Source organism: Petaurus breviceps, unplaced genomic scaffold (assembly GCF_028583685.1).
Source record: "Petaurus breviceps papuanus isolate PSGF00001 unplaced genomic scaffold, PetGlider_PUasm1.0 419, whole genome shotgun sequence".
NCBI classification, from domain to species: domain Eukaryota; kingdom Metazoa; phylum Chordata; class Mammalia; order Diprotodontia; family Petauridae; genus Petaurus; species Petaurus breviceps.
This window is the reverse complement of record NW_027186324.1, coordinates 6,117,185-6,138,114: the sequence shown is the minus strand read 5'-3', so window position 1 is coordinate 6,138,114 and position 20,930 is coordinate 6,117,185. Positions and strand designations below refer to the sequence as shown.

Genomic DNA, 20,930 nt, shown 5'->3' with positions numbered 1-20,930 from the left:
AAAACCATATACTATATTTATCCCCTGTTGGCAATTGGCATTTCTGACTCATGCTTGGCACTTTGTTTATTACAGTACTGTTTCTATATACTTTCTAAGTATGACCCTGATTTGTTTTTAAATTTATCATTATGAGTTTTGATCTTCAGGTTTTCACCCATACATATTCATACATATGAGTGCATATATACATACATACATGTTCACATGTGCATGTATACTGTCACTTCAGGAAAAATTATCCAAAAGGAGAAGTATAATCAGTGGAGGCAAAGAAGGAGAAGATAGAAACTCTTATGGTTAGCACATGATGAATTCAATACATTTAAATTCAACACAAATTTAATAGGTACCTGCAATGTGCAAGGCATGGTTAGTCCTTAGGAATATAAAAACCAAAATACGATAGTTCCTATCTTCACAGGCTTTATATTCTACTGAGGGAAAGAAAGTAAGAGAGAGAAAATGTACGTAGATAAATATAAAACAAGGTAATGAGTAATTTCTCTCATTCTTCTGTAGATTATACTCCAGGATTCTAACATGGCCCAGTTCTTCTTCCTAAAGCATTACTCCAACCTTGGAATTCACACATTGGAAGTTGTTATTCATCCCTCATTTTCACAGAGGAACAATGACATCACAGGGCCGTGCTTGTGAACTGGATTTAAGTGAGGCTAAGTTGCATAAAGTCATCAGCCTCACTCGCTCCTCCAGTCATCATTTCTTCTGCCCTCACTTCTGTCCATATCGTATCACCCACTTCATTTCTACCTGTCAAAATTTTGCTCCTTGAAATGTCACCTCCTTCATGAAGTTATTCCTGATCTCCACAGTCAAAAAGGATGGCTCCTTGTCCAAATTCCCACTAAATTTCATTCTATCTTAATTGAAATTTAATATACTACTTTATATTATAGTAATTTGCTGTCATTTTATTCTCTGAATTAGACTATAAGCTCATGAGGAAGCAGGAACAAGTTAGGTAACAAATATTCTTCATTCTCAGGACAAAAGCCACAAAAAGTATATTCAAAAATCACATTTTAAGACAAATTCCACTGCAGGAGCAAAGAGAGAGGGGAAGGAAAGGAGTGAGGGGAGGAGAGAGAAACAGAGACAGAGACAGAAAGATGGAGAGATACAGAGACAGAGAGAAACAGATACAGAGAGATGAGCCAGAATGACAGAGACAGAGTAACAGACAGACAAGGAGACAGAGACACAGAGACAGAGACAGACAGAAGGAGACAAAGACATAAATAGGAGATAAACAAAGAGAGAGACAGTAAAATAGAGAGAGACAGAGGCAGAGAAGAGCTCAAATTAAACCTCAGCAACATGAAGATAAGCAAATTTAGATCCCACAGCAGGGACTACTGAATTGAGCATACTTAATGTGCTATGCTTTCCTCAACTTCTGGCCTCTGTGAACAGCTGGGGCTTTGGGTTTAGTGCAAACAATATTCTCTTCATGTTTACAAACACACACACACACACACACACACACACCCATCCCAGATAGATGGGCAATAGTTGCTATGGTTAGCATCTCGTTCATTTGCTACCCCTTTGGGATTCTTCTTGGGCCTATAGAACCTGAGAGTATGGCAACAGATGAAATGTACAACATGTCCACGGGGCTCTGTATGTTGTGCATGGCATACAGAAAGATTCACTTTCTGAAGAAAATGCCTCTGTATAACGTGTTTATTCACATTGCTATGAAATTCAACAGACAAACTCAAGCCAAGAGCTAATTTTATTTTCAAAGAAAATTTTGTTTAAATAGATGAAAGCTTCATTTTGAAAAGAAAAACAGAACTAATGCATTTTGCACAGATTTGAACATTTCATTTTGTTTCTTTAATTGCCTAATTTTTAAAATGGTATTTTTTAAGACACAGACATTCTGACAAAGGAATATCTGATAGAATAAAAAATGATAATAATCTTAAATCAACTAAAAATGGACAGTTCACTCAGCATGAGTAAAAGGTCTTTATGTCTACAGAGGACTGGTTGGCCATTACTTTCCTGATCTGATTAAATGGGACTGGGCTATGCATTCCATTCCTACCCTCGACTAATCTAACATCTTTGTCTAGGATTCTTATTAATAAACTCCAGAGGCTCCTTCTTACCTCCAAGATCAAATGTAAACTCTATTTGCCATTTAAAACTTATCACCACCTGACCCCAGACTACCTTTCCAGCCTTATTAAACATGATTCCCCTTTATGCGTCCGATGGTTCCAACTGGTCATATTCCTGTTGCTCATACATAACACTCAATTTCTCACCTTCGCACTATTTTTCTCCTTCCTGGAATGCATTCCCACCTCATCTCTGTCTCCTAGAATCACTAGTCCCTTTTAAGATTCATCTCAAGCTCTGCCTTTCCTGATCTCAACTGCTAGTGCCTTCTTCTCACAAGTGGCACTGTATCTATTTTATGTGCATGTTTATTCCCCTGATAGAATATAAATTACCTCAGGGCAAGAACTATCTTTACACCCCCAGTTTGTAACACTGTGCCTGCTACATAACAGGTGTTTACTAAACACTTGTTGATTTATAGTGAACCAAATCCACAGAATTAAGGAGTCATCAACTTGAAAGGGATCTCAGAATTCTAGTCCAATTCATACCTGAGCAAGAATGCTTGTTACAACACACCTGATACTGATATACTTTAATTATTACTCTAACCACCTTGATTTTCAAATGTGATCCAGATGGTAACGTGCTCAAGGTCACACCAGTAGCTATAAGTCATCCAGTCTCTGTTCAAAGACTTCTGGCAAAGGGGAAGGTGCTATCTAGGGAAGCAGGTTATTCCAGTTTGGGATAGCTCTCATTATTAAAAGGTTATTTTCTTATACCAAGACTACCTGTTTTTTGTAACTTTGACCCAAAACTTCTAGTTAATCCTTCTGCAGCCAAATAGAACAAGTTTAACTAACCCTTTAACCTCATGGAAGGCCTTCAAATATTGGAGAGAGAGATTATGTCCCCTCTAAATCTTCTCTTTTTCAGGTCAAATATCTATAGTTCTTTCAATAAAACCTTAGATGATACTCTGTTAAGACTATCCTCCATCTTGCTTGCTCTCCTCTGGACTTTGTCAAAATTTTCCCTAAAATATTGTCCCCATAACTAAGGACAATATCCCAGAAGTGGTGTAACCAGAATACAATATAGAAGTACTGTCACCTCCCTAGTCCAGGAGAATATGCTTCTCTGAATGTGGCCTCAGATAACATTGACTTTTTTTGATTGTCATATATCCCAGTTGCCTCATACTGAGTTTGAAATCTGATTCAACCCCAAGATCTTTTCAGATAGAATAATAATATTCTAACTCAAGAAACATTTTTAAATGTCTACTATGTACATGGAACTGTTAGGTAATGAGGATCCAAAGATGAAAATGAAACAATCCTTCCCACCTATGAACATTCTACTGGCAGGTGGAGGTGGGACATGATATATAAGTGGAATAGAAATTTTACTGATCTAAAAGAATATGCTTAAAATATATTCTAATTGGAAAAAAATCCACAATTTCTTTTTTCCCATTGAACTATAATGTAGAAAAATCTAGAAAGGGAGAGTGAAAATGGGGAAACCATGCTAATATCCACTAAGTTGCTTAGAAATAGCATTTCTTCCATGACTAAGGACATTTTCCTTTCTTTCCAATACCTTAGACATGATGACATCTCAGTCCTCTACTCTTCATCATCACGATTATCATCATCATCATCATCGTAGATTTCCTAACTATTTGATAATGTTCATGATGTTGTTCCAGTGAGGTGAGAGTTGCAAAGTAAAGAGGTTAGAACCTTCCTCATATTATAATGGAAGAGCATGGAACCTGGAGTTAGGAGACTTTGGTTTCTATTGAACTTTCCTACAATATATGGCCTTGTGTGACTCAACAACTCTATTAAATGAAGAGGTGTGTGTGTGTGTGTGCGTGTGTGTGTGTGCGTGTGTGAATGTGTAATGGGATTATATAGGCCATATAGCATAGAGATGAAGGGCTGTAGCAGGAGTCAGGAAGACCTAGGTTGAAAATCTTTTTCTGACACTTTTTAACTACATTACCATACACAAGTTACTCAATGTATATGTCCTTCAGGGATTTCCCTAGTACTTCTCTCCTAAATCATAGAGCAACACAATCTTTGAGGCATTCTCAAGTCATCAAATAGCCTTTGCTAAGCATCTGCTATATGTCAGACACTGTGAAAAGCACTAGGGTTACAAAGAAAGTCAAGGGACACAAACAACTATGTATAAACAAGATATTCACACAATAAATTGGAGATGATGCCAAACGGAAAACCCTATGTTGTGTACATTAGTTTTCTGATATAACATATTATAAAAACCACTTCCATGTGGCTTCCTTGATTTTATATTGTTTTTTTTCTCTCTTCCTCTTCAGTTCAGTCCAAATCATCTCCCTTGCCTGTCCCTATGAATCTTTTGTTACCCCCTTGTTATTTTTTGAGTTGTTTTTCCCATTGTGTCTGATTCTTCATGACCCCATTTGTCTTTTATTTCTCCAATTCATTTTACAGATGAGGAAACTGAGGGGAAAAGGGTTAAACATGACCATATCTCATGACCACTCTTACCCAGGGTTACATAGCTCATAAGTGTCTGACACTGGATTTAAGCTCAGGTTTTCCTGATTCCAGGCCCAGCACTCTATCCACTGTGACATCTAGCTGCCCTTAGTACCCCCCTACTAATACTCATCTACTGTTACATCTACAACTAATTAGAAATGTTAAATCTCACATTAGATCATAGCATCAGATTTTGATCTGGAGAGGATCTCAAAGCTCATTTAATCTAACCCTTTTCATTTTATAAATGAGGAAACTGTGGGGCGGCCAGGTAGCACAGCGAGTAAGAGCACCGGCTCCAGTGTCAGAACGACCTGGAGATCGAATCCCAGGCTCAGACACTTAGCACCCACCCAGAAACACCTGGCCGTGTAACCTTGAGCAAGTTACTTAATCCCAATTGCTTAGGGGCGGCCAGGTGGCTCAGCGAGTAAGAGCACTGGCTCCAGTGTTGGGACGACCTGGAGATCGAATCCCGGGCTCAGACACTCAGCACCACACCCAGAAATAACTGGCCCTGTAACCTTGAGCAAGTTATTTAACCCTGATTGCTTAAAAAAAAAATAAAATAAATGAGGAAACTGAAACTCAGAAAGCTTAAGGGAATTGCCCAAGATCATACTGGCAGGGATTCAAATCCTCCTGATCCAACTTAAAAGGCAAGGCTCTCTTCACTACAACTCAGCTTCTTCTGTACTTACTTGTCTCTTCTCTTGTTCTTATCAAAAATCATAATAGTACTTCCTCAGTTTCCTCATCTGTAAAGTGTGAGGGTTGGTCTAGATAGTCTTTAAGTTTTCTTCTAGCTCTAAATCTATAATCCTATTCATCCTATTACCTACCACAAAGCATTGTTTTGTGTTTTTTAGAAACATAAAGCCCTAAAGAAATGAAAGCTATTACTATTAATACTACTATTCCTTTTACCATCACAGCCAAACTCATTTTTGTGGTTCTTATTTTTAATGTTTTTCTCTTCATTTTGGATAAGATAATGGTCTTTAGGCACATTTTCCCCCTTTCATCCTTTTATGTGATCTTGTATGGCATCCTCTCCTACACAGGGACTAGATCTACTTGCTCCCTATCTCTTCCTCTTTTCATCATGTCTCAGAAAATTACTTTGTACAACCTCTCAATCCAACTAGAAGGGACTCATGTGCATGCAATATTTTGTATTTCCCATACCACTGTATCCCTTGCTCCCTAAAATATGTAATTTCCTGGCTTTCTACCTACAACCAATTTTGTATCATCAGCTCATTGGGAAGTAATTTATTGTTGGTACACAAAACCTGCTGACATTATGATTGACCACATGCCAGAAGAAAAGGTACTTTTGAGAGTCATCTAGGTGGTGCAGTGAATAGAGTACCAGCCCTGGAGTCAGGAGGACCTAAGTTCAAATCTGACCTCAGACACTTGACACTTACTAGCTGTGTGACCCTGGGCAAGTCATTTAACCTCAATTTCCCTGCCTTTCCCCATCCAAAAAAACCAAAAAAAGTACTATTGAGAGGTATTTAGTAGAGATTCCGATTTTCTTACTCTTTTAAACAATACTACTACTTTTAAAAAAATACATAGAGGCAAGAAAAACAAATGCAGTGTTCAGAAATAGACTGAATAGACTTATAGACTTTGCAATAAGTCTTAGTTGAGAAGACAACTCACTATGACAACAAGTCATCCAGATTTACTATAGTATGATTTCCTTGGTCACTATAACAATAATCCAGACATTCAAGGGATTCATACCAAGGAAATGCTAATCTGATCTTTATACAGGTAGGTGATTCCAAAGATGAGCAATCTTTGGTTTTGTCCTCTCGGGGTCCATTAGTAAAGGCAGAACCATAGAATTTAAATTTGTGACTTCAGTAATAATATGAACAAGCTTTTAAAATGGGGAAATTATCTTATAAGCCACACTGAATATACCTACAATGGTTTTGAATAGTCTTTGAAGGGAATTTTGAAAGGACAGTGAATAGAGCACTGGTTATGGAGTCAGGAGGAACTGAGGTCAAATTCAGTCTCAGACTTGATGCTGGCTGTGTGACCCTGGATAAATCACTTATCCATAATTGCTTCACACTAAAAAGAAATTTTGAGTAAGTATACACAAATTATTTCAGAAAGGAGATTATTTTGGTGACAATAACTTATCTGAAAAGATCAAGCAATTTTTTTTAAAATGGGGCTACTCCTCCTTTTTCTTCCACTTTTACTCTTCCTCCTACCTCTGCTTTTCCTTTCTTCCACTGCTTCTCTTCTTCTTTTCTCCTCATAAATAGTTCAATAACCCTATAAATTAGGTAGTACAAATATTATTATCTTTATTTCACTAAGGTACAAACTATGGCCAGGTGACATGGTCTCATAAATCCCTGTCTTTCATCAAAATACAGCTGTGACTGCTGTGACTGACAAGGAAGTACCTGATTCCCCTAGGTATTAATATTCTATCTCAAGAAATAGGTTTATATTACTTTGGATACATTTCACATTTACTTATTTTTAACCATGTTAAATCTTCCCAGCAGAATGTATGGTCTTCTTTTAAAGAGTAAGAAAATCAGAATTTCTACTAAATATCTCTCAATAGTACTTTTATTTTGGTATGTGGTCAATCATAATGTCAGTATGTTTTGAGCACCAACAATAGAACATACCATAAATTACTTCCCAATGAGTGCATGATAAATAAATGGTTGTAGGTAGAAAGCTAAGAACAGGGATTACTATTCTTGTTGGTTTTGTAATTCAATCACTTTCATGTAGAAGGTGTTTGATAAATATTTGTTGAATGACTGGATATTCTTTCACAACTCTTTGTAGAAAGCATTGCATAATTTGGCAAATCTCCTGCCTGGCCACCAGTAAGGGTTATGGGATTTAAAGATCTTCCATGCCCTATTGGACTTGCTGACATAGCAGGAAGGGGTGGAGCTAGAGGAAGTGGAAGCCAAGCTAGAGTGCCTGCAGTGACTGGTGGCAGCAGCAGCAGCAGCAGTATTGGTAGCGGCTGAGGTGGAGGAGGAGGAGCCAACACCTTTTTTATGAGCCAGCCAGAATTTCTGCTAAGGACTCCTGCTGAGGACTTACAGGGGCCGGAGCTGCTGGTGCATGCTTCCTGGATGCTGAGTAGTTGCTGTGAGTGGAGACAGGAGGACCTTTGCCTGAGGTATACTGTTCTGTTTCAAAGGCTTGAGAATGTGGGTGTTTACTACATTAACTATGTGTGACAACTTCATAACTACTGTGATGACTTTGACTTTCTGCTTTTGGGTCTCAGTTATTTGGTATTTTAATAAATGTTCTAGCTTTATCCCCCATATAGAGAGCCTAGTATATTACGTGATTAATAACCACATCAGCATATTTATAATTGCCATAGGAATTGTGAATATTGCATTGTTGATACACCAACACTTATTAATTTGCCCTCTTAGGAGGAAGGGGAGAGGATTACAGCTATATGATTCTAAGACTTGTTTGCCGTTAGCACTGATTCAAAGACATTGGAGGTTGATGGTTGTTCCTTTTTCCAGGGAAGAGGGAAGATCCCTTGAAGCAGCAGAGGAAGAGCAGGAAGACAGAAGTCTGATTAATCTAGCTGTGCTTCATTTATATTCATAGTTTATTCCTGTTTATAATCTCAAAGATTAAGAAATGAGTTAGTTACCTTGGCTACTCATTCATTCTAGGTGAACAAAATATGTTGAAAAGAAATAAACCATGCATTCAGAAGCTTCTTGGCATTCTCATTGGAAATCAGAAATAATTTCTACTCTAGTTTTCTGGATAACTCTGAGAGAAAGTGGTGGGGGTATGGAGTTATCACAGAATAGGGTAGGGGAAACATTGATTTATTTTGAAAAGAAGATTATGACAAGTCATGTGGAAAAACTCCCATACATAGCAGGATTATTTGAGGTGGCCTGATCAATCTCACTTAAGAAAAAAGCATCTGTTACTTCACTCATTCCCATTTTTAATGTTTTAATTTGATGTCTTGAGTTCTAGGATAATCCAGAAGGGATCCTTGATCCTTGTGTATTCCTTTATTAGTTACTAAAATTCCAATAAATGTGTGTATACATGCACACACACACACACACACACATATATATATATTTATATATATATACTATGCTTAGAATCTCATCCTAATTAAATATTACTTATTTAATAAACCAGACAAACGTCCTTTCCCAATAGTGGTTATATCTTGATTTCTCTAATAAATTTATAAGGTCCTAGTATTAAAAATCCAAGTTACTGGAACACAATTTCATAACAATGAAATAATAATGAAGATTTATAGATAATTATGCAGAAATTGTAACTGTGGTGAAGGTAATAGCCACAAATCTTTCCTGAAAGTGCAGGTAACTTTCCTTAGCTTTGGAGAACAGAGTCCCTCAGCAGTTACCTCATTTAGAAAAACAAGTAAAGTCTCTTCTCAAGACCACTTTATTCTCTTTTCCAGATAAAGGCTATAATAATTACATTAAAATATTTCTCTGTCTCCTTTCTTTCTTTTTCTTTCTAGTCTCTCTCCAGCTATGGAGGGAAAACAATCTCTGACTTCTCTGAAGCCCTGAATCTTAATAGATCTTCTCCTGAGTCACTACTCATACACTTTTCTTTGTTTCTCCATAAAGATAACAGTTAAGAGAGTTCAAACAAGATTTCCTTCATCTTCTTTTGTTCTATCTTCTCCAGTTTGTCTTCTAGTTCAAATTAAATTTACACACACACCACCACCACCACCACCACCACTTACTGTGACCAATAACAACACAGAAAATCTTATAAAGTGAGTTAAAATTGTTAACTCCTAATTTCTTTACTTTTAAGAGGACAATACAGTTTCCATAGCTTTGGTAGGATTGGCTTCCAAGGCAGTGTTTTTGTTCTGATTTGTAGAGCATTGATTATCAGAAAGAATTTCCTTATATTAAGCACAAAATTGCCACTATTCAACTTCCACTTATTGATACCAATTCTAACTTGTGGGACCAACAATAATGTCTAGTGTCTCTTCAACACAACAGCCCTTCAAACACTTGAAGACAGTTTTCATGCCCTGCCTTATGGGGCATGAAGTCTTCTCTTCTGCAGACTAAACATCCCTAATTATTTTAACATTAAATGCCATGAGTTCCAAGCCCTTCATTTCCTAATTACTTTCCTTTCAACATCTTTCAATATCTTTCAACACCATCTTATCAATGTCCCTCCTAAAATATGGTAGCCAGAATTATACACCTCATCCAAAAGCAAAGAGGAAAATGTAGCAGAATTTTGCTTGTAGATTTAAAATGAATTATAAATATCATGAAAGATTTGGAAAGAGAAAGATTCTTCAACTAATTAGATAAGTTAGGAGAAGGAAAAGTCTACTTGGACTGTCAATGTCTAAATGTAGAAGTATTTGATATTCACCTTTTTGCCCTCATGAAGTTAAGACATTCTGAATTAAGTACAATGCTCATGAAAAGCTCCTTCAGTCCATTAATTATTTGACAAATTTCTTAAAGCAAGATCATTCTTTGCTGAAGCTACCATTTTGTTCTACCCTTACTCTATAGGTAGAAGTGACATGTAGGGTAAAAATAGCTCTCCTTTATGCTGATTCTCTCATTTTGCCACCTCAGAACATTGGGTAAAAAGAAGAGTTTATTATTAGTAGCTTCTACTAAGTCGCTTAATCTGGAAATAGACATTAGTAAACAGTATGAATAATAAAAAATGTGTTTATGAGAACTGATTTTTACTTCATAAGGTAAAAAATTTAACAAAAAGAAAAAGGTCCAAATAAAAAATGGAGTGTTTATAGATCTCCTGTTAGGGTAGCTTCCTATGGAAAAATTCTCTACAATTCAAGCTAATTAAGCAAGTACTTGCTTTTTCAAAACTTGTATTTTTTTTTCTCTTTTTCTACCCACTATGAAATGTGTGTGCAGTTGGACACATTCAGAAGTGTGGAATTCACAGAAGCAATGGATTTGGCATCCATATTCACGTTTGCTAATAATAAAGCCAGTCACAAATTTCAACAAAGCTATGCAATTGAATTGCTAATGAGTGAAAGTGAAGTACTCTGAAAGAATGAGTATAGAATTTCCCAGGTATTCTGTTTTTTTTAAATAATGTTAAAAATTTTCTGCCTGTTTTTTATTTTGAAATCTTTCCAAATAAAAAGTCAACTCTTTGAAATATATAATTTTAAATTTAGTTTCATATGCAAAAATATAAAATTATACATATATATTTACATATTTAATGAGGAGCCCCTAAAAAGTGACATTGCTAGATGCATGTCAGAAGAAAAATGCCTGAATCAAGTAAATAGAACCAAGTCAAATTGCCATAATGTATGTTTGTCTCTCACTTAAATCAATGTTTTTCCAATTGTAATACTGTACAACCCTTTGGAATTTATACCTAACAGAAAGTGAAAACATTTACTTTATTTACAAAGAAAACAATTTAACCAATATGTGAACTTTATGGTTCTATGACTATCTTAACTGCAGAATTTCAGAGGAAGGTAAAAAAATGAGAAACAAAAATATGAATCTAGTCATTGTTGTTAAACCTAGAAATTTTAGAGACACAAAAGTGTGGAGGGGGAGGTGCTCTATTTGGGCTTCTATAGTTACTTGGCATTTAGATTTAAAAATATTTTGGTTACTATAGCCATTTAGTCCCTACCAATCCAAAATGCTGTGAGGATTCTAGTGTGTATTCGTGATTTAGATACTTATCTTTCCACCATTAACACATTCTTACTTTTTTTAACATAGGAAATACAGAAATGTTTCCTGACACATTTCAAAAAAATTGTCATCGAATACAAATGAGAGTTTTCACAAGTATGTAGGAAGAAGAGTCAATTCTGAGTTCTTCATGAGTGGGTCATTGAGAGTTTGAAACATCACAACTAAAAAAGGCTACCATGTGGTGTCAACCCCACTCAGAAAAATCTTCCTAGTTAGAGGACCTGAAAAGCATCTACTTTTAAAAGAAGACTTCCAAAACATTCATCATAAAATTTAATAGACCTTACCTTTAAAATTAGGTCTGATTCTTGCATCATATCCTGATGTCCTTCCCATTAATTTGTCCAAGAAATCTGAAGGAGACATGGACTGTGAGGGGGGTTTTCCAGATCTGGAATCATGGTCTTTGCAGAAAGCAGTCCTAAACAGATAATTAGCTTAATTAGTAATGAGTCTATCCTTAATATTAGAAAAGTACATTAAACCCATTATTTGGGTGAGAGGTAGGAAGGATTTCTCAAGTTTTAGGCAAAATACTTGATGCATTACAAAGACTCAAATAGTAAAGTTTCAAACGTTTTCTAGCAACATTTGAACTTAAATGTACTCAAAAGCTAACTTCAAGCAATGAAAAATGCAAAACATTAAATATTCCTGAAGACCTCAAACTTCAGGTATCAGGAAGTGGAGATGACATGTTTATGTGGTTCAAACTATGGTTCATGCTGTTCATATGGCAGGTATTGACAGGCAGAGTGTTTCATTAAGCTCTAATGACAATGTTGACTTTTGCATCATGCTCTTCTGTTAATACCATTTTCCAGTAAACTTAAGCTTAGAAGTGTTCAAGCATTTCATCCCTAAATGGAAAAACTCATTTCATATTAGTGAAAATTGTTGCACATAATCAGCAAACACAGAAACAAATCACTCACCTATTTATTTCTCAATTATTTATTTCCTTTCTAGCTATGTATCATTAGTTATTTTCAAAGCAATCACTATATAAAAGGTATCATCAATGAAATTTAAATTCCATTGAAAACTCTATCAGCAATAAGCATAAAATGCAATCCTTTTATTTTTATGAACACTTCTTTTTACCTAGACATTTAAATTAGGGTTTCTCAACCGAAGTTTTTTTAAAAGTTGGTTCATTCATTGTGTCTTTGAAATAACAATAAAGTACAAATTTAACTGAAAAATTCTCAAACTATCATTCCCTCATTAAAAGTAATTAAGGTTTAATGAAATCAATAATTTGGTTTTAAGGAAGATGAGTCCTATTATAAACTATATTTAAAAAAAAACTGGACTCCAGCAATTCTTTCCTAAAGCATGAACTGTATTTTCTGTGTACTTTTAATAGTACTTTCCATTAACTCTTGTTAAACTCATCAATTCATAAGAAACCACATTGTTTTCAGTTTCTCAAATAAGTGATATTAAATATAAATGCTTGGACAATATTTTGACCATTCAATAGGTTTAAAATTTTAAAATATGATCATATAGAAACATATATGGGTGTCTATGTTGAATCAAATAGCTGATGACGATGTTAAAATCCATCCTAACCCCCACCCCCTTCATATGTAGTGAGAAGTGTAACCCTGATGAGGGCATAGTAGATTGTTCAAGAACTCGTGGTGTTATTGCTACACTCTTTGCCTTCAATTCCATGGACATTGGATACAAAAGCCTTCATATTGAATGAAAATGAAATGAAAAAATACTGCACTTTGTGGTGTAAGCTTCCTTATCTATAAACTTTCCCCCCGAACCCTATCATCTCTCTTGGTATCATGGTCTGGATGACTTTTTTACTTACTGGGAATAACCTGACATGTTGATATTCCTGTTGTTTTTGGCAACTAGTAAATTATGTAGTAATTAAGAACAAGAAAATTATAATGCCCCTCTTATTACATTCATATCTATTTTCCCCTTCATACAGAAATATATATATATGTATATATAATATTAATGGTACTATCTTTAAACAATCTCAGAATTATATCTGGAAGGGAAAAAAAAGTATACTAAGGTAGAAGGAGGTAAGAGATCTTCTCCCTTTGTTTGAGGTTTCAAGAAAATTCCTGAATAGTGCTTCTCATAAGTGAGCTTGAGACTGTTGAGATATTATAGGGACCCCAGATTGTCTGGGGATTGGTGAGGGGAAATTCTTTTTCCTTTGTTAACTACAACAGTCATCTTTAGTTAATAGAGTAAATCATTTTTTTTAACTTGAAAAAATCAAGCAGGCATCATTTTAAACAACTTCCAACAAAATAGGAAAGGAAAAAAGAATATATCTCTACATGGAAAATTAAAACAGTATGCAACTGAGACTACCCTAATATTATATTTGTGTGTGCTGAAATCCAATAAGAAAATGCATCTTAAAAACTTGGTTTTTTTGATATTTTTCCAAAAAAAGAAGCTCTTTAAATGAACAAAAGCAATCTAACTCTCCCCCATAAAATTAAAATGAGATGGGTTCAGACAATGCAAAAGAGATTTATGTGACATTTTCCCTTCTATTCAGTTTCATGTATTTTAGTAAATAGTAGCATGCAAAGTCGTATCACCTACCTGAAGTGGTTTGTCTCTAAGAAAAATGCAAACAAGGCTGTCAAAATGTTCACTAGCTGCCGGTTCATTCCTGTTTCCTGTGAAGATTGTGGAAAATATCCCAGAAATGATGCCAGAAAGAAGCTAGGAAAAGTGCCTTTTATTGTCCAGATTCAAAATCTGTCAATAATCTAATTTCCTTGAAAATCAAAAAAAGACGTGGATTTGTGTAGTTTGGGGAGAAAAAATTAAAAGTGCCAGTCCTGGGAATCATGATCAGGTCAAACCAAGGCTCACTACCATCAGTCGACAAAAGAGAGAAAAAACATCAGAACTGGTGAATCCCCCAACTGCTTTTCACTAAATAATAAAAACGCTGCTACCTTAAGCGCATCACCATGCAAAAGGGAATGGTGACAATGCCATGCTGGAAGTCTGGCTGCTGAAGCTTTGATTTTATTCTCTTCCTATTTGGTAAAATCCTGTTCCTAAAAAAAAATCTCTTTATGAAAGGAGTAGTAAATGAAGGGAAAGAAGGGACAGTGTGTTTTGGGGTGGGGTAAGTGGAGAAAATTGGTAAGCTCCTGTGCAGGAATGAGAGCGATAGAAAGAGACAGGGACGTGATCTTACCCAGCCTATAAATTTCAGCACTTGGACAGCTCCAAGCTCTGTAGTGCGCATGTTTCTTTCTTCAGCCTTGTTGGGGCGGGGGACAGGGAGAAACATTTAACAGAGAACGTGACTGGAGTCCAGACCCGGGCAAAGAGTGGTCCTACAGCAAGCAATAGGTGTGCTGAATGGGTCCTTTGACGAAAAGGAGAGAGAACAGATTGAAGAGGGAAGAATAGGTGAGGGAGATTATTTAGGTTCATAGGGATATGAGTCTGGGGGCTATAGACGGAATGGGATTTGAGCTAAAATATAAAGGAAAAAGAAATGAGGAGAATGGGGGAAGGGACATAAAGATATTTTAAGTATGGAGGAATGAATCTGGAGTTCTTAAAGTTTAAGAAGGAGAGTTGGAATTTGCACTCACGTAGTGTAAAGGGACTGAGGTTGTGGGACAAAATAGCCTTGTGAATGCAAGTGAAGGGAGTAAGGTGAGCACAGCTTTAAGAATTTTCCATTCAGACATGTCCAGGAGATCCATACATTCATTTAGATTCCATTTTTATCTCTATAGTACTGCAATAGTCCTTTGCCTTATGTTCAGCTTCTTGTTTTCAGAGGGAACTCTGTCCTTCTAAGATATGCAACATATCCCCTGAAATCCCTCTTCTAACTGAACTCCACCCCCATCATACTCACAGTAGTGCCTTTCCTTTAAAAGGAACTCAAATTCTCTACTACTTCACTAATTTATATGACAGAACAAAAGACCAGAAGGGGGCAGTAGCAACCTGTTTCTACCCTTGCTGAAGGTGATAGGCCAGGGCTACCTGGACAAAGAGAGAAGTGCTAATGGAGGGCAAGTGTTAATTTTAAAGGGTAACATTTTAAGGAACTGCCTTCCAAATGTTTTCTTTTGTTTACATGGAAAACTCAGAAAGCAAGAATGGAGGGGTCCATGGGAAAATAAATGTGAAATGTAAGCCCAACTACAGGTGGCTTTGTATATAAAAGATTAAAATTATCCTTGTCATACTACAGTAGCTATTGTTTTCAAATAATCTAATTAGGAGGGTAACAATATACTTCTGTGAAGATTTTAATCAGGTTGGAAGAAGAAACTTTCAAATTATATATTTCATTTATTTAACAGAATATAGATATGGAAATAGGTAATGTACACACATATGCACACACACACATATATGTATATATAGAGAGAGATTTAACCTGAACACAGGCAAATATGGTCCCAAAAATCTGAGTTTTACCTCAGTAAAATATAGGTATGGTCCCAGTTTACAATGAAAACAATGCATCCCCAAAATACACTGCCTATTTAACAGACAGCTGTTCCTTGAGTGCACTTAAAGTCTTGCAGTCTAGGAAAAAATAACCAACAAGGAAAAAAAAAAGATTTATGATGTAGAAGGAAACATTCCTGATATATTGGTTGTGCATCTTAGCTCTATGCCTCATCTGTTAATGCAACCTCATGGTAAATTTATCCCACAGCTCTGGTCACTAAATAAAATCAATGCTTAGAAATAATCTTAACTGAAATTGCCTAGAAAATAATATATGAGAAAAAGTTTCCTTATTACTTTCCTTAAAAATTATATAGAGAAGTTTTTGGGTAATTGCAACTCTTTTGTGCCATATTTCCACTTCTACCATTCTGAGTCCAGTGTAGGCAGACTTCAGCAAGTTCGGTGATTGTGGTTCTCTCATTCAGATGCTCATGCTTGATACATTTCTAAGAAAGGAGAAAAGTGCATCTAGTTAGGAGGGCTGCAACTCAGAGTTTCAGTTAACAGCTTGATATCATGTACAATTGGGAACAACCCTCATCAGGCAAAGAGAGAATATGTTGCAAATTATTTCAATTCATCCAGTGTTTGTTAACCACTTCCCTTTTGCCAAGCACCATGCTAGGTCCTGGGGAAGCAGAGACAAGAACAAAAATACCTCTTCTACCAAAGTAACATATTCTATAATGGTGATACTGATAACACAACTGTAGAAGAGCAACTTTGTAAAAAATCCAATCAAGTTATAGCATTGCATCTATATTGCATGGGGCCAAGTGAGCCATGATTTGGAACTTGAAAATTCTAATATATGAAAACAAATGGCTTCCATATGTTTCAATGGAAAGTATTTTGGAAATAGAGTTAGGAATTCTAGGTTCGAATCTTGATTCTAGCATTTAGTAATTGTGTAGCAGTGAGTAAACTAGTCATTTAATATTTCTGAATCCCAGTTGCTTTATATGTAAAATAGAGACAATAATAATTGTATGATAAGATTTCCAGGGATTTGGGGATAAATGTTTTGTAAACAAAATGTTATGGAAATATTTATAATCATTGACGGTCTGTGCAGAATTTTAATTGAATGACTGAAAGATAAAATAAAATTCAGCAGAGTGTTGTGCCTTTAGCCTTGCCATATACCAGAACAAAGTGGTTCATACAACTATGGAAGGGCTTCCAGTTCAATGGCCTCTTAATACCTGTTTGTCTTCTAAGTTACTCAAAAACTTTCAACTATTTATTTGGCATTTTCATATTTCATTTCTTTTTTTCTTCATTTTCCAAAGGCTTAATTAATTTCTGATTTACATCATTAATTTTCACCAGATTTTGAGTTACAAATTTTCTCCCCATTTTTCCCCTATACACCACCCCAAAATACCCATCCCACAGGATATCCCCTCCTCCAATCTGCTCTCTCCCATATCTTCTCGCATACCCCCTTTGACTTTTCCAGTAGGGCATGGTGGATCTCTATGCCCCAATGCCTGTATATCTTATTTCCCAATTACATGTAAAATAATATTAATAATAGTGTATATATATATATATAATTTTAAACATTTGATTTTAAAACTTGAATTCCAGATTCATTCCCTTCCTTCCTTGTCACCCACCCTTACTGGGAAGCTAAGCAGTTCAGTATAGGCTGTACATGTGTAGCTAATGCAAAACATTAAGATAGAAGACATATTGTAAAACACTGACTATATTTCCCTCCCTCCTATCCCAACACCCACTTATTCTATTCTCTACTTTAATCCCGTCCTTTTTCAAAAGTGGGTGCTTCCAACTTCCCTCCCCCCCCCAGCCTGCCCTTCTTTCTGTCATCCCCCCTCTCAAACCCTTCCCCCCTATTCTCCTGTAGGGTGAGATACCCTATTTACTGTGTATGTCATTCTCTCCCTGAGTGAAATTCAATGAGAATAAGGTTGACCCATTCCCCTTTGCCTTCCTATTCTTACCCTCCATTGTAAGTATTTTCCCTTTACCTCTTCTATATGAGATAGTTTACCCCATTCTGTCTCTCTTCATCTCCTCTCATTATATTCCTCTCTCACCTCCTGATTTCACCTTTTAAGTATCATCACTTCCTAATAACTTAGTCCTATGCCCTCCATCTATGTATACCTGTAAACATATATACACACATTCACATTCATACGCCCATGTACCATCCGATATAGACATACACACACACTCATATATATATATTCCCTTCAACTATTTTCATACTGAGAAAAGTTTCATCAGTTAAAATTATTGCTTTTCCATGTAGGAATGTTAGCAGTTCAACTTTGATAAGTGGCTTATGGTTTCTTTTCCCTGTTCACCTTCTCAAGCTTGTCTTGCTTCTTGTATCTGAATATTAAATTTTCTATTCAACTCTGTTTTTTTTTTCAGCAAGAATACTTGAAAGTCCTCTATTCCACCGAATGACCATATTTTCCCCTGAAACATGATACTCAGTTTTTCTGGGTAGGTGATTCTTGGTTTTAATCCCAGCTCCTCTGCCCTCCAGAATAAGATATTCCAGGCCCTTTGATCCCTCAGTATAGAAGCTGCCAGATCCTGAGTTATCCTGATTGTGTTTCCACAATATTCAAATTGTTTCTTCCTGGCTGCTTGTAATATTCTCTCCTTGATCTGGGAATTCTGGACCTGGCTATAATATTCCTAGGCATTTTCTATTTGGAATCATTTTTAGGAGGTGATTGATGGATTCTTTCAACCTCTATTTTGCCTTCTGATTCTAAAACATCAGGGCAATTTTTCTTGAGAATTTCTTGGAGGATGATTTCTAGGTTCTTATTTTGATCATGGCTTTCAGGTAGTCCAATAATTTTTCAATTATCTCTCCTGGATCTATTTTCCAGGTCAGTGGTTTTCCCATAAGATATTTCACGTTGCCTTCTATTTTTTCATTTGTTTAGGATTTGTTTTACACCATCTTGATTTCTCATAAAGTCACTACCTTCCCTTTGCTCCATTCTAAATCTGAGGGAATGATTTTCCTCATTGAGCATTTGAGCTTCTTTTTCCATTTGGCAAATTCGGCTTTTTTTTCTTTTTTTTTTTATTTCTGCCACATTTTGAGTTACAAAATTTGTCCCCGTTTTTCCCCTACCTACCACCCCAAAAGAGCATTCCCAAAAGATATCCTTTCCTCCCATCTGCTCTCTTCCATATTTTCTCCCATACCCCTATCGACTTTTCCAGTGGATTTTTATGCCCAAGTGCCTGTATATCTTATTTCCCAATTGCATGTAAAATAGTATCAATAATATATATATATATATATATACATTATATATATATATGAATATTTGATTTTAAAACTCTGAATTCCAGATTCATTCCCATCCTCCCTTGTCACCCACCCTTACTGGGAAGATAAGCAGTTCGGTATAGGTTGTACATGTGTGGCTAAAGCAAAACAATAAAGTAGTAGATATATTGTAAAAGACTGACTATATTTCTCTCCCTCCTATCCCACCTCCCTCTTGTTCTATTTTCTATTTTGATCCCGTCCCTTTTCAAAGGTGGGTGCTTCAAATTTTGCTCCCCACCCCAACCTGCCCTCCCTTCCATCATCCCCCCTCTCATCCCCTTCCCCCCCTAAACTCCTGGAGGGTCAGATACCCTATTAAGTGTTTATTTCATTCCCTCCTGAGGCCAAATTCAATGGGAATAAGGTTGACCCATTCCCTTTTGCCTTCCTATTCTTCCCCTCCATTGTAACCATTTTCCTTTGCATCTTCTACATGAGATAGTTTACCCCATTTTGTCTCTCCCCATCTCCTCTCATTATATTCCTCTCTCACCTCTTAATTTCACCTTTTAAATATCACCTATGTATACCTATAAACATATATACACTCATTCATATATGTATACATATGCCCATGTACCCTCATATATAGACACATATGTATTTCTATTCCCTTCAACTATTGAGAAAAATTTTATAAGTTACAAGTATTGTTTTTCCATGTAGGAATGTTAATAGTTCAACTTTGATGAATTCCTTATTATTTCTTTTCCCTATTTACCTTCTCATTCTTCTCTTGCTTCTTGTATCTGAATGTCAAATTTTCTATTTAACTCTTGTTTTTTCAGCAAGAATGCTTGAATGTTCTCTATTCCACTGAATGACCATATTTTCCCCTGAAATATGATGCTCAGTTTCGCTGGGTAGGTGATTCTTGGTTTTAATCCCAGCTCCTTGGACCTCTGGAATATCATATTCCAAGCCCTTCGATCACTCAGTGTGGAAGCTGCCAGATCCTGGGTTATCCTGATTGTGTTTCCACAATATTCAAATTGTTTCTTCCTGGCTGCTTGTAATATTCTCTCCTTAATCTGGGAATTTCTGAACCTGGCTATAATATTCCTAGGAGTTTTCTTTTTGGGATCATTTTCAGCAGGTGATCGGTGGATTCTTTCAACCTCTATTTTGCCCTCTGGTTCTAAAACATCAGGGCAGTTTTCTTTGAGAATTTCCTGGAGGATGACTTCTAGGTTCTTACTTTGATCATGGCTTTCAGGTAGTCCAATAATTTTTAAATTATCTCTCTTCCATCTATTTTCCAGGTAAGTGATTTTCGTTATGAGATATTTCTCATTGCCTTCTATTCTTACAGTTGTTTGGATCTGTTTAACAACATCTTGATTTCACAAAGTCATTAGCTTCCATTTGCTCCAATCTAATTCTGAAGCAATGGTTCTCCTCATTGGGCTTTTGTGATTCTTTTTCCATCTGGCAAATTCAGCTTTTTAAGGCATTCTTCTCCTCATTGTCTTTTTGAGCCTCTTTTGACATTTGAGTTAGTCTATTTTTTAAGGTGTTACTTTCCTCAATCAGGCTGTTGACTCTCATTTTGTAATTTTCTTGTATTGTTCTCATTTCTATTCCCAATTTTTCCTCCACTTCTCCTATCTGCTTCTTAAGGTCTTCTATGGCATGTAAACAGCTCATATTTTCCTTTGA

At 36.0% G+C, this 20,930-nt stretch overlaps 1 long non-coding RNA gene across 1 annotated transcript; it reads left to right on the top strand.

Annotated features, from left to right (window-relative positions):
- The first annotated feature begins 7,533 nt into the window (after window positions 1-7,533).
- LOC138171128 (uncharacterized) lies at window positions 7,534-8,399 on the top strand. Its single transcript, XR_011170808.1, has 2 exons — window positions 7,534-7,833; window positions 8,201-8,399. It is a non-coding gene; the product is annotated as an uncharacterized lncRNA (long non-coding RNA).
- Window positions 8,400-20,930: the final 12,531 nt, after the last annotated feature.